Genomic DNA, 12,703 nt, shown 5'->3' with positions numbered 1-12,703 from the left:
CTTCTCTAATGCCCTAGACTACTAGAAAGGAATATTCCCTAAACATAGTGCTCATTCAATTGATTTAATTAACATTGTTCCGGGATTCGGTTTGGCTTAAAAATAAAACTATAACAAAATAAATGAATAAACAAAACAAACTCTCAGATACACAGAACAAATTGGTGGTAGCCAGATGGGAGGGGAGCTTGGGGGTCTGGATGAAAAAGGCAAGGGAATTAAGAAATACAAATTGGCAGTTATAAAAATACAGGGATGTAAAAAGTACAGCATAGGGAATATAGTCAATAATATTGTAAAAACCTTGTATGGTGCCAAATGGGCACTAGACTTATCTGGCAGATCACTTCATAAGTTATATAAATGTCTAACCACTATGTTGTAAACCTGAAACTAATATTGTATGTCAACTAACTGAAAAATGTTTTAAGTTATTTAAAAATTTTATTTAAAAAAAACGCATCTTTATCATAACATATAATGAAGTTTCTGGTTGTGAAAGTGTGTGCTTGACACAGGATAAAAGAAATTCGTAAGAGATGAAGAAAAAATAAGCATAAAAATGTAAATTATACAAATTGGCATTTGTTAATTCCAAGTAAAGGAACAGGTTGTTCTGCAAGAGTTCAAAGCCAGGATTGCTCAGTGAATACTCACGCAATTCACAAAGGCTTCAGAGAGGATCAGACGTATTTTATGCCTTGAAGGATGGTAAGACTTAAAACGGAAGAGAATATTCCAGGTACAAGAAAAACATTATAAAATAATTGCAGGGCGGCCAGATGGCTCAGTTGGTTAGAGTGCATGCTCTTAGTAACAAGGTTGCCGGTTTGACTCCCGCATGGGTTAGTGAGCAGCACCCACACACACACACACACACACACAACTAGATTGAAAACAGCTGACTGGACTTGGAGCTGAGCTGTGCCCTCCACAACTAAGACTGAAGGACAACAATTTGACTTGGAGCTGATGGGTCCTGGAAAAACAATGTTCCCTTCCCCAATTCCCCAATAAAATATTAGGGGGGGGGGAATCCAGAAGGAAAAATGTGAAAAGCTGTTGAGAAATAAATCAGTTTGACTTACATAAAAGACAAGAAGAATAGTTTTAAGAACTTGGTGGCTCCTTAAAATTTGAAGCAAGGGAATTGGGACTTTGGACAGGGTGGGCAGTAGACAGATTAGGAGGATGTAAACAGGTGAATTGCTTCAAACTATGTTTTTAACAGGACCACCATGAGCAGATTCAAGCTCTGAACAGTCGGGCTAGGCCCTTCTGGACCAACTTTCCCCCCTTCTCTTTAGCCCAGTGTTTTGAAAAATTCTGTTGACAGAATTAGTAGAGCAGAAACAAAGGACACAACTGATGGGATTAGTCCTTTTCTAATGGAACCAGAAAAGGAGGGAAGGCATGAAGGAAGAAGTGATAGTTAGTGTTGGGGAGAGAGATGGGTGAGGCAAGATTCTATCTTTCAAGAAATTGGTATTGGGCCAGCCGAGTGCCTCAGTTGGTTAAGAGTTGGCTTAAGAGCATGAGCTCTGAGCAACAGGGCCGCCAGTTTGATTCCCACATGGGCCAGTGATGCTGCGCCTGTGGTGAGCTGTTGCTGAACTGCCAACAGGTGGCAGGGTGGCTCAGCTGGTGTAGCAACAAGATTGCCTGTTCGATGGTGAGCTATGCCCACCTGCAACTAAGATTGAACACAGCACCTTGAGCTTAGAGGCCACAAGCTGCCAATAGGCAGCCAGATGATGACTGGCGCCCTCCACAACGAAGACTGAAGAACAACAACTTGGCTGGTTCCCTTCCCCAATTCGCTAACACTGTTCCTCTCCCCTGTCGGGGTCCTGCCTCGGCGTTCCGGAGAACAGTATCTGAAGTGGGGGGCGAGGTTTAAGGAAACAAAGAGACAAAGAAACAAAGAGGGTCCAGGAGGACTGGAAGCATTCTTAGCAACCAGCCTCGAGTTTATTTTCCTTCATCATTATATATATCCAGGGTACGTGCAAAACAGAAGGGACAAATATGCATTACCTCATTCAAAAGTACATCATTATCTATCTACTAGAAACTTCAAGGTCAGGGGGACCTTAGGGAGTCAGTTTCCCAGCACACTTTCCCTAAACCCAGATAGCCCTCTATCTTATTGTGTCTTCCAAGGAACTGGCCATTCTCACCACATACCTCAAGGTTAAGTAAGCACCCTCCAGGTGCAGAAAGGAGCAAAACAAGAAGCAAAACAAGTTATGCTTCAGCTAAGCCAGCCTGCATGGCTCCCAACACTCCCCCAATTCCCCAATAAAATCTTTAAAAAGAAAAAGAAATTGGTACTGACAAGGAGAAAATTCTGAGATGTCCTAAATTAAATTACAGTAGTCCAGAGAGTGGAAGGAAAACAAAAAAGGGGTTAATCAGTGAACAACTGCAGGACAATACCAACAAAAGACTGTTCACACTCCTTAGTGTATGTTGGAATTATTAATTTCCAGATGGCTATTTCTGAGATTATCTAAAAAGAGAGAATAGCCAGGCACCATAGAACCCCAGGAGGCTCCGCTTCTTGTTTACATGTGTTTTACAGAGTCTGCTGTACCTATCCCAGAACTAACACTGCTTCACGTTCCCCCATGTGCTTTGTTTATAGCTAATATAAATTCTTTCAGTAGGGTTTATATGTTTCTCCCCACCAACGTGATGTGTAAAAATGCTTGCAAAACTCCGGGATGACAGACATATTATCTTTTCTTTCTTTTTTTTTGTTGTTATATTTTTATTGGGTAATTGGGGGAAGGGGAACAGACAAGTTGCTGTCCTTTTGTTCTTCAGTCTAGTTGTGGAGGACGTTGCTTCACTGGCTCAAGTTGGCACCATCATTGCGCTCTTCCCAGGCGAGGCAGATCGCTGGCTTCTGGACGGCCGCTCACGGCAGCTGCTGGCTGCTCACGCTGGCTGCTGGCTACACACGCTGGCTGCTGGCTACACACGGTAGCCCATGGCAACCCACTGTGCAGCCGGGGCTGCAGCCTACGCTTTTGCCAGCGACTCACTGCAGCACAGCTCCAGGTTGAGCTGTTGTTCAGCATCTTAGCTGTAGAGGGCAGTGTCACTGGCCCTCATATGTGGGATCCGAAATGGGGCCCTCTGGCGTCCCAGGCCAGCTCTTAACCAATGCGCCACTAGGCTGGCCCGACATATTGTCTTTTCTACCTAACCATGTGGCTGGTGATTTACACTCCATGCCCAAAGACCAGTCTTCCTTTTTTTTGCTAGCAATGGTCTAATAAACCCTTTCTTTTAAAAATACTTTAAGGCGTGAAAGCTAAAAAAAAATCTTTAACAGTATTGAAAATTTACCGTGTGTATCCTAGGCCCTAAGAGGTGAACAAGACAATCATACTTTCTGCTGTCTTAAAACTTAGCAAGATGACTGAATTTGCACCCACAGAGAATGACGATACTGCTGACAAAAAGTCTGGAGGACATGAAAAGTTGGGTGGTGGTTGAGTTTTGGATGATGCACCACAGAAGGGAGAGTTCAGTGCTAGAAAATGTGGTGCTGAAGGTCAGGCTGGACGGAGCTTTTGAGATGATGATTTGCTCAACACTTAAGAACTGATGGTGAGTTCCTTAAAGGTGAGAAGAGACTGGACTGGGAATAAGGCTGCAGGGTTAGAAACAGTAACAGAGGAATGACCAGAAGGCCAACCAACACAGGGCCATCTAATGGTGTCTCAAAACCCAGAGGAGTCAAGTAATGATACTGAATATTGCTGGAAGAAAAAGAACAGAAAATACACTGGATCTGCTCACTCTAAAAACAGTTCTTGTTTGTGACTTTAAGAAAAAGGTGCAGATGAACTGTTGTTTCCTCGCATTCCACAGCTATCCCATGTCACTCTGCCCTTGTTGTTATACTCAAGGCTTTTCTAAGGCAAACTTCTGCTTAATTTTTAGCAGTATTGTTCTTGACACCCTCCTTTGTTTCAAGAGGTGGACATATCTTGAGCATCTTTATATTCTTTGAGACCTACAAGCAAATACATCCACAACAGAATTTTATCCTGGTCCAAGGGCTATGTTATAGTTATTGATTACTAACAACTAATGTTTAAAGAATGGTAAAATAATAATAATAATAAAGATTTATCTCAGAAACAGTGTTTAGAATGTTTAGAATGTTGAAAGTTTCACAATATTTATGAGACTGTCTGAAATGATAGAAGTAGTTCAAATTCCAAACATCTGAATATGAATAGTGTTATTTAAAAGGCAAAATCCCAGCAAATGGTGAATATAAACACAGGCTTTTTGTTTCTATTTTAAGAATCAATTAACTTTTTGTTTATTTTAACAAGTTTAAAATATGCAGAAGCATTCATAGAACAATTCATACTCAATGTAACCACTGCCTGGAATTCTGCTTCAGATAATTTAAAAAATGGAACATTTTTTTAAAAGTTGATAAATAAGACATACAGATGGCCAACAAATACATTAAAAGATGCTCAACATTTCTAATCATCAGGGAAATGCAAATTAAAACCACAATGGTGTATCACCTGACACCTGTTAGAATGGCTATTATCAAAAAGACAAAAAATAACTTGTTGACTAGGAGGTGGAGAAAACGGAACCTTTGTGCACTGCTGGTGGGAATGTAAATTGGTGCAGCCACTATAGAAAACAGTATGGAGGTTCCTCAAAAAATTAAAAATAGAACTACTATAATCCACAAATCTATTTCATTTCTGGCTATTTATCTGAAGAAAACAAAAACTCTAACTCAAATAGATATGTGCAACTCCATGTTAAGTGCAGCATTATTTACAATAGCCAAGATATGGAAACAACCTAAGTGTCCATCAATGGATGAATGGTAAAGAAAATGTGGTATATACAATGGAATAAAGCCTTGTCATTTGCAACATGGATGGATATTGAGGGCACTATGCTAAGTGAAATAAGTCAGACAGAAAAAGACAAATACTGTATGATCTTACAAACAACAACAAAACCAAGCTCCTAGGTACAGAGAATCAACTGGTGATAGCCAGAGAGGTGGGGGGTGGGGATGGCTGGGGAAAATGGGTGAAGGGAGTCAAAACGTACAAACTTCCAGTTATAAAATAAATAAGTCATGAGGTTGTAATACACAGCAACTATAGTTAATAATACTGTATTGCATAATTGAAATTTGCTCTTAATCAGAAAAGTTCTCATTACAAGAAAAGAAATTCTGTAATTCCGTATGGTGACAAATGTTAACTAGGCTTATTGTCGTGATCATTTTGCAATATTTACAAATATTGAATCTTTATATTGTATGCCTGAAATTTATATAATGTACATTAATTACACCTCAAAAAAATTGAAATTCCCCTGTTCTCGTTTTTAATCTCATTCTTCTCCCTCTCTTGAGGCAACCATAATTATCAATTTGATGTGTATCCAATGAGTCCATGTTTTTGTACATTGGCTATAAATTTATGAATCCATAAACAGTAAGTACAGTAAGCCACATATACACAAGAGGAATTGCTAGGCCATAGGGTATTATTAAGCTTTATAGTCAGTTTCAATATCTAACAGGGGAAAGTCTCCTTACTTTTTTAGGTATTGTTTTAGCTCTTCTTGGATGTCACTTTTAGAATCAGTTTCTCTAATACATAAAAAAGAATCCTATTGCAATTTTGATTCAAATTACATTGGATTAATAGATTAATTTAACATCTTTTCTGGATTCTTCCCAAACAAGAACATGACATATTGCTCCATTTTTTTTCAGTTCTCCCTTTACATCCTTTAATATGTTATCATTTTCACCTTGCATCTTTGGCTAGTTTTTTTATGAGGTAATTTATAATTTTTATTGTTGTAAATTATATCTTTTTTCTATTTTATTTCTATTTAGTTATTTCTGGCATATGGGACAATTAGTAATTTTTTTATTTTGATCTTATGGTCAGCAATACTGCATTTCATTTTATAAATACGATTAGTTTTTCAGTAGATTCTCTTGAATTTTATGTAAATAATAATGTCATCTACAGGGCCGGCCGAGTGGCTCAGTTGGTTAAGAGTGAGAGCTCTGAGCAACAGCGTTGCTGGTTTGATTCCCACATGGGCCAGTGAGCTGCACCCGAGCTGAACTGCCACTGAGCTGCCAACAGGTGGCAGGATGGCTCAGCTGGTGAGAGTACATGCTCCTAACAACAAAGTTGCCAGTTCGACTCCCCATGGGATGGTGGGTTACGCCCACCCGCAACTAAGATTGAACACGGCACCTTAAGCTGAGCGGCTGTGAGCTGCTGACAGGCAGCCAGATGTCGACTGGACTTGGACCTGAGCTAGCTGCACCCTCCACAACAAAGATTGAAGGACAACAACTTGGCTGTTTCCCTTCCCCAAATACCCAGTAAAATCTTAAAATAAAAAATCATCTGTAAAAATCACCTAGTCTCTTCCCTTCTTATATCTTATTTCATTTTCTTGTCTTATAACCATTATAACAATCACTACTTTATCGAATGGTAGCAATGATGGTGGGCATCTTTGTCATATTCCTGACTTTAATGACAATTCTTTTAAAGTTTGATGTTTGCTGTAAGCTTTGGTAGATGCCTTTTATCACATTATATAAGTTCCCTTCTATTCCTGTTTTTCTTAATTTTTTAAAATATTTTTTAAAATAAATATTGTTTTATCCAATGCTTCTTTATGCATCTGGAGATGACCATGTGGCTGTCCTCCTTAATTTGTTAATACGGCAATATTATAATGATAGGTTTTCTAATATTTAACCCTCATATATTTACTCCCATAAATTCCACTTAGTTGTAATGGGTCTTTTGTTTTTTTAAGACACTGATGAGTTTAATTTTTAGCAGAATAATGTAATAGGATGATATGGAGCATAATTGATATCTAATCCTGTCCTTAGAGGTTACCAAATATTTAGGGATTTCATTAGGGATATTGTCCTGTTGAAAACAGTTACTCCATTTTCCAAGATTAAGTTCAAATAAGGCCAAATTCTTGACCTGAGACTCTGATTCCCACAAGGGTAATATAAACTCAACCAGTTTGATGACTTTTACCACTGCGAGTTTTAAGGGAGGGCTAGGAGCAATATAGGTCACCTTTTAGATGAATGAAGAGTTTATAATCTCCCATACTCCCCAACTAAATCTGACACTTGTGATCATGCAATTGCAGAACCAGCTGAAAATAGTCCTTGCCTATTTAATGAAATACTGAGCAGCTTTTCAGAGACAACAGACCAAAACCACAAGTCATGAAGCTGAAGCTTGGACAGAGGAGAGAACTTTAATCTCCAGCTGCACCAGGAGCCAAAATCTTACTGCCTATCCCCTCAGCCCCCCAACCCACCCCACACACAGAACCAAAGGACCAGGATATAACTCGAATTTGAACACCGAAACCCTTTCCGAAGCAGAGGGTCCTTTGTCCAGGAATATCCTGTGCTGACGCCCCTTACCATAAATGACGAAGTTCCCAAGTCCTCCAATTAAAACTTGCCCCGCTAGTGCTTCTGCATACGTGTTCCCCCCTATACCCTTAAAAACCTACCCGAAATCCTGGATTGAGGAGTTCAGGATTTTGAACATTAGCTTCCCATTCTCCTGGGTGTCTCCATTTATAATAAAATATCCAGTCTTTTTCCACTGCAATTCTTGGTGCTTAGTGTTTGGCTCTGTTAGTACTGGGTGGACAAACTCTTTCCGTTTTGTAATAATCATACGTATCTTATCTGAAAGTTGCTGAGCTACTCAAGTGGCAGAAGAAACAAGTGAGGTGGGGTCACTCCACTCCCCTTTGATGTGGAAAGGTTGCTAGAGTTTTCCACAGGTCAATGGTCCCTGAAGGAGATGGCAGGAGTGTGAAGAGTTTTGCTAGTAGCCTGAAGATGGCCAATGCCTTGGTAATTGAACCCTGGCATCAGGAGCTCCAATGGATCCTGGCATTGGACATCTATTAGTGGACTGTGCTGAGTTGGGGCATAAGAAGTTGAGTTTCGTTCAGATTCCCCCCTGTGCCCTTTTACCACCTAACAATAAAGAAAATACAGTATATGCCTGATCAATTTTCTACCTCTCACTTTTGTAATACTATAAACTATGGTCTATAAGCTCCACAAGGGCTGCTCACTTCTGTACTCCCAGCACTGGCACAATGCTTGGCATGTGTTCAGTGATTATCTGTTGAAAGACTGACACATGAAAAAGGACATGTAAGTGTAGTGAAAATTTTATTCGTTCACTTGGTCTTTTATTCACTATTTCACAAATATTTACTGAGCACTGCTTATGACGGACACTCTGTTAGATGCTAGGAATACAAAATCCCTCGGTGAAGTAATCTAACCAAGGGGACTTTCCCTACTAGGTGCACTCAGAGAAATAGTCCTTTATTCAGCTGGTAGCATGAGTTAAAATTTCTCTACATGTAGCACACTGTACATGTAGCATGTAAACCCAGGAAAGTGGAAAGAAATGGAAGACATTTCCTTTCATCACAGAGCCCTCAACCCAAAGTCCAGAGAACACAGCCATGTGCAATATACCAAACTTTTATGCAATGACACACATATCAACAGGAAAATATTAACATAACTTCAACTGAAACAAATGCTGCAGCTCTCTGAATAACTGAGTGATTATGACTCATGGCGTCTGTCAGAGTTTCTGTCTGCCTGCCAAGCTCACCCCACCCTCTTCTTGGATAACTTCCCCTCATGCAGATCTCATGCAGTCTGTGTATACACATCTATGGCCACATGCTCCTGTCAGTCTCTCTTTTAATAAATCAGTTCTTTTCCTTCTAAAAAAGTGCAAATTGTATTTCCTTTTGTAAATACAATTTGCAATTATATATTTATAAGACGTGGGTCTTGTTTTTTGTTTTTGTTTTTGTTTTGCTCAGCATGTGATTTTTGAGGTTTGTTGTTTTTGTGTGTGTGTGGGGGGGGCAGTTAGCAATTATATATTTATTTGTTTTTAGTCTTTCTCCTTCATTGCACTATAAGCTCCAAAAAGGGAAGGACTTTGTTTTGATCAGACTCTCTTTCCAATGCCTTGGACTGTGTCAATAAATATTTGTTAAAGATATGAATTAAGGATCACATTATGCAATGACACCTATATCAACAAGAAAATATTAACATAACATCAACTGAACCAAATGCTGCAGCTCTCTGAGTAATTGAGTGATTATTACTCATGGCGTCTCCTGCTTAAAATATTTTGATACCTGTCTGAGAGGATTGCAGTGGTATTTTAAGGAACTCTCAATATGACTGGTCACACAGGATTTATCTTTCCACACTCAGTTAAATGACTGTTTCCACTTATGCTGGGCAAAGTTCTAAATTTCTTTTTTTTTTTAATCAGCCAAATTGGAAAAGATTTTAGTGTAAGGCAATATTCAAAGATCTTCACAAAGATTTATGAACAAATGACATTTATCATAGCCTACCGTACTCCCCCATGTATAAGATGCAACCTTTTTCGAAAAATTTGGGGGTCTAAAAACTGGGTGCGTCTTATACAGTGGTTGTAGGTTTTTTTTACTTGCATTTTCCACTTTTTTCACGCTTGTTTTTGCGCTCATACAACCACTGTATAAGACGCACCCAGTTTTTAGACCTCAAATTTTTTGAAAAAGGGTGAGTCTTACACATGGGGAAATACAGTAATTTTTTTCAGAACTGGCAACCTTGGTGTTATTAACACCATGCTCTAACCAACTGAGCTAACAGGTCACCCCTATCATAGCCTAATTTATAACAACAAAGGTTTTCGAACAAATTAAGTGTCCAAAAATATATTTAAATTATGGAATATGGAATACAATGAAGCCATACTCTTAATAGATTTTTAATAATAACAGAGGGAAATGCTAAAAATGTTTTTAGCACACCATAGAAAATGATATAAGTGTGATTCAAAATTTTAAAAAGTGTATATATACAGAAGGGACCAGAATATTTACATCAAAATGTTTAATGGTGGCTGGAATCTTGGGTAATTTTAATGTAATTTTTATCCTGTTCTATATTTCAAAAATATAATACTCCCTTTTAACAGGTTTTTATCTGGTAATCTGAGAAGACCATCATATATTTTTTCAGAATCTATTTGATAGGGATAAACTGAAATAATATTCATTTAGGAGATAGTTAAATTATCAGACATCCATAAAAGGAATTATTTTGCAGCCACTGACAATTGTTTATGAGAAATTTTAATGATCTAGGAAACAGCTCAGAGAGAAAAACCAAGATATAAAATTCTAAGAATGATCAAATATGCTAAAAAATATATAAAAAGACTAGCAGCAACCAGTACCAAAATGTTGACAGGTCTCTCTGGATAGTGGATTACTAGTGATTTTTACTTTATACTTTCCTTTATTTTCTAAATTTCCAATATTTTATTATCAGAAAAAGCCTGAAAACAATGATGTCTTCATTTCCAAGCACATATCTGATGATTCCATGTGGAATACAACTATTCTGAGTTTTCTGGAACAAAAAAAAGAAAAATCCTGAAATAATACAGTATAATAAGTATGACCCAACGCAGTGCCTTGGAAACATGTCAACTTCCAAACACTGCATTGCTCTTTCCTGTTTCTCCTACAATGGTTCTCTCAAGCATGAGAGGAAACATGAAGTAAAATGCAGTTTTTACATGACAGTTTACTTACGTTAGCATTTTTAACTTCCACCTGGCTTTGACAGAAGATACAAAACATAGACATGTTTTTTTTATCTGCATGAGATTTTTATCTGCATGTTTCAAATACCTTTTCTTTCAGTGTAAGCTCAAGACCTCGTAGAAAGCATTTGTGGCATTCCTGGAATATACTGGGGATACTACATAAGTGTACAAATTCACATTTTATAGATTTTTTAGTGCCTAAATTACTAAGGTAGTTGTTGGAAATTAGCCAAGAAAATGGTACCTTTATTACATGCTCATAGCTGCAGAAGCTTAAGGGTTTTCTTTAAACTCTTTTGTTGACGAGTATTTAGAAAATGAGTAATAATTTCAGTGGTAAAACAAGTTTTTTGTCTTTCTTAGGTGAAAACAAGGCCTCTGAAATCAAATCTACAAAGTCATTTTCAGGCAATCAAGGTTAAAGAAGATTGGGGCGACCAGTTAGCTCAGTTGGTTAGAGCGCAGTGCTCATAACATCAAGGTTGCCGGTTCGATCCCCACATGGGCCACTGAGATGCACCCTCCACAACTATTGATAGATTTAAATAACCACTTGACTCAGAGCTGATGGGTCCTGGAAAAACACACTATTCCCCAATTTAAAAAAAAAGAAAAAAAAGAAGATGACTGGCGGAGCCTGATAACATCAAAAAAATAAAACTGACTTTAGAAAATGACAGTCAATCTAAAAAAAAACCAGAAGAGATGTTGGAAAACACAACAGATTAAAATAATTGTTTCAGTGGTGAACTGAAATATTGATGTGGTTTTGACTAGAACAAAATGACTGTTACATGTAAAGCTTTACAAAAAGTACCCCTTTTACAACTTTTTCTGATGTAATGAAATTATGTTTTCACTCAGGAAATGCTTCATCTAAGATAGCTAAGACTTCAAAGTTTGCTCTTAGCATCCAGTTCCCCTGAAATTTGTCTTTCCTCCATACTTCATTTCATCAAAGCTGTTATTGCACCTTCAAAACCCTTCCTTACAGAACACAACTTACATATTATACATAATAGTGACCCTTTGTTATTATTCTGATAAAACTTGACACGATGTCAATTTAACACTCACAAAAATGTTAAAAAAAAATCATAAGCTCACCTTCCAAGAACTTTATTGGTTTTAAAGCAAGAAAATGGCTAAAAAGAAATGCATTTGGCTCTTTCAATGCTTGTACACTACACCTGTGGGCATCAACTCGAGCCTGGGAAGCACTCTCCTCCATGTAATGTCCTAGCAATTCGACCATGACTGTTGAAGCAGCATTTTTATTACAGTCCACAAGTGCCTCATAAACCAGACTTAAAAAGGTGTGCTCCCCTCCCCCCACTGGCACCCCCTTCCTCCTCTCGCGGGCCTCAAGTGGTGAGGTTCCAGTCAGAAATTCTAACTTGATCCAGCTTAGCTGAAATATATCGGACGGCCCCACAAGATGCTGCCAATTTAACGAGGCTGCAATATACTGTATATCTTACAGGAAGGAGTATTCATATCCATCCCACGGAAAAGGTTGCTTAGCAACTGCAGTCTCAGGGATCACCTTCCCGGAATTGGACCAGCTTTTCACAGAGCTTTTCAGAGCTTCTTGCTTATCTGGTTCCAGAATCAACAGGAGGAATACAACGCTGTTCATCACATTTTCAACATCTTAATCCTCTTCCTTCAGACATACATCACAGGCTTCAATGATTTGAGCTAAATCTACATGAAGCTAACCTTCAGCTCCTTTAGATTTCAGATAAGCTTGAAGCTCACAGCCTGATGGGCCTCACTGATGTAGATGAAGACCCGGCACTCATGGTGAAGGCCCAAGCGCCTTGGATGCGCCACTGGCAAACCACGCCCACAGAAAAGGCGCTAAGTTCTAGATTTTAGTTTACTCAAATAAAAAAAAAATCAACTATAAATGAATATATATATATATATATATATATATATATATATATATATGG

At 38.3% G+C, this 12,703-nt stretch overlaps 1 pseudogene; it reads right to left on the bottom strand.

Moving 5' to 3' along the window:
- LOC109381666 (eukaryotic translation initiation factor 3 subunit M-like) overlaps positions 1-12,703 on the bottom strand; it is a 19,373-nt pseudogene that overhangs the window by 892 nt on the left and 5,778 nt on the right.

The sequence above is a fragment of the Hipposideros armiger genome, unplaced genomic scaffold (genome assembly GCF_001890085.2).
Source record: "Hipposideros armiger isolate ML-2016 unplaced genomic scaffold, ASM189008v1 scaffold_51, whole genome shotgun sequence".
NCBI classification, from domain to species: domain Eukaryota; kingdom Metazoa; phylum Chordata; class Mammalia; order Chiroptera; family Hipposideridae; genus Hipposideros; species Hipposideros armiger.
This window is presented reverse-complemented; position numbering and strand designations above follow the sequence as displayed.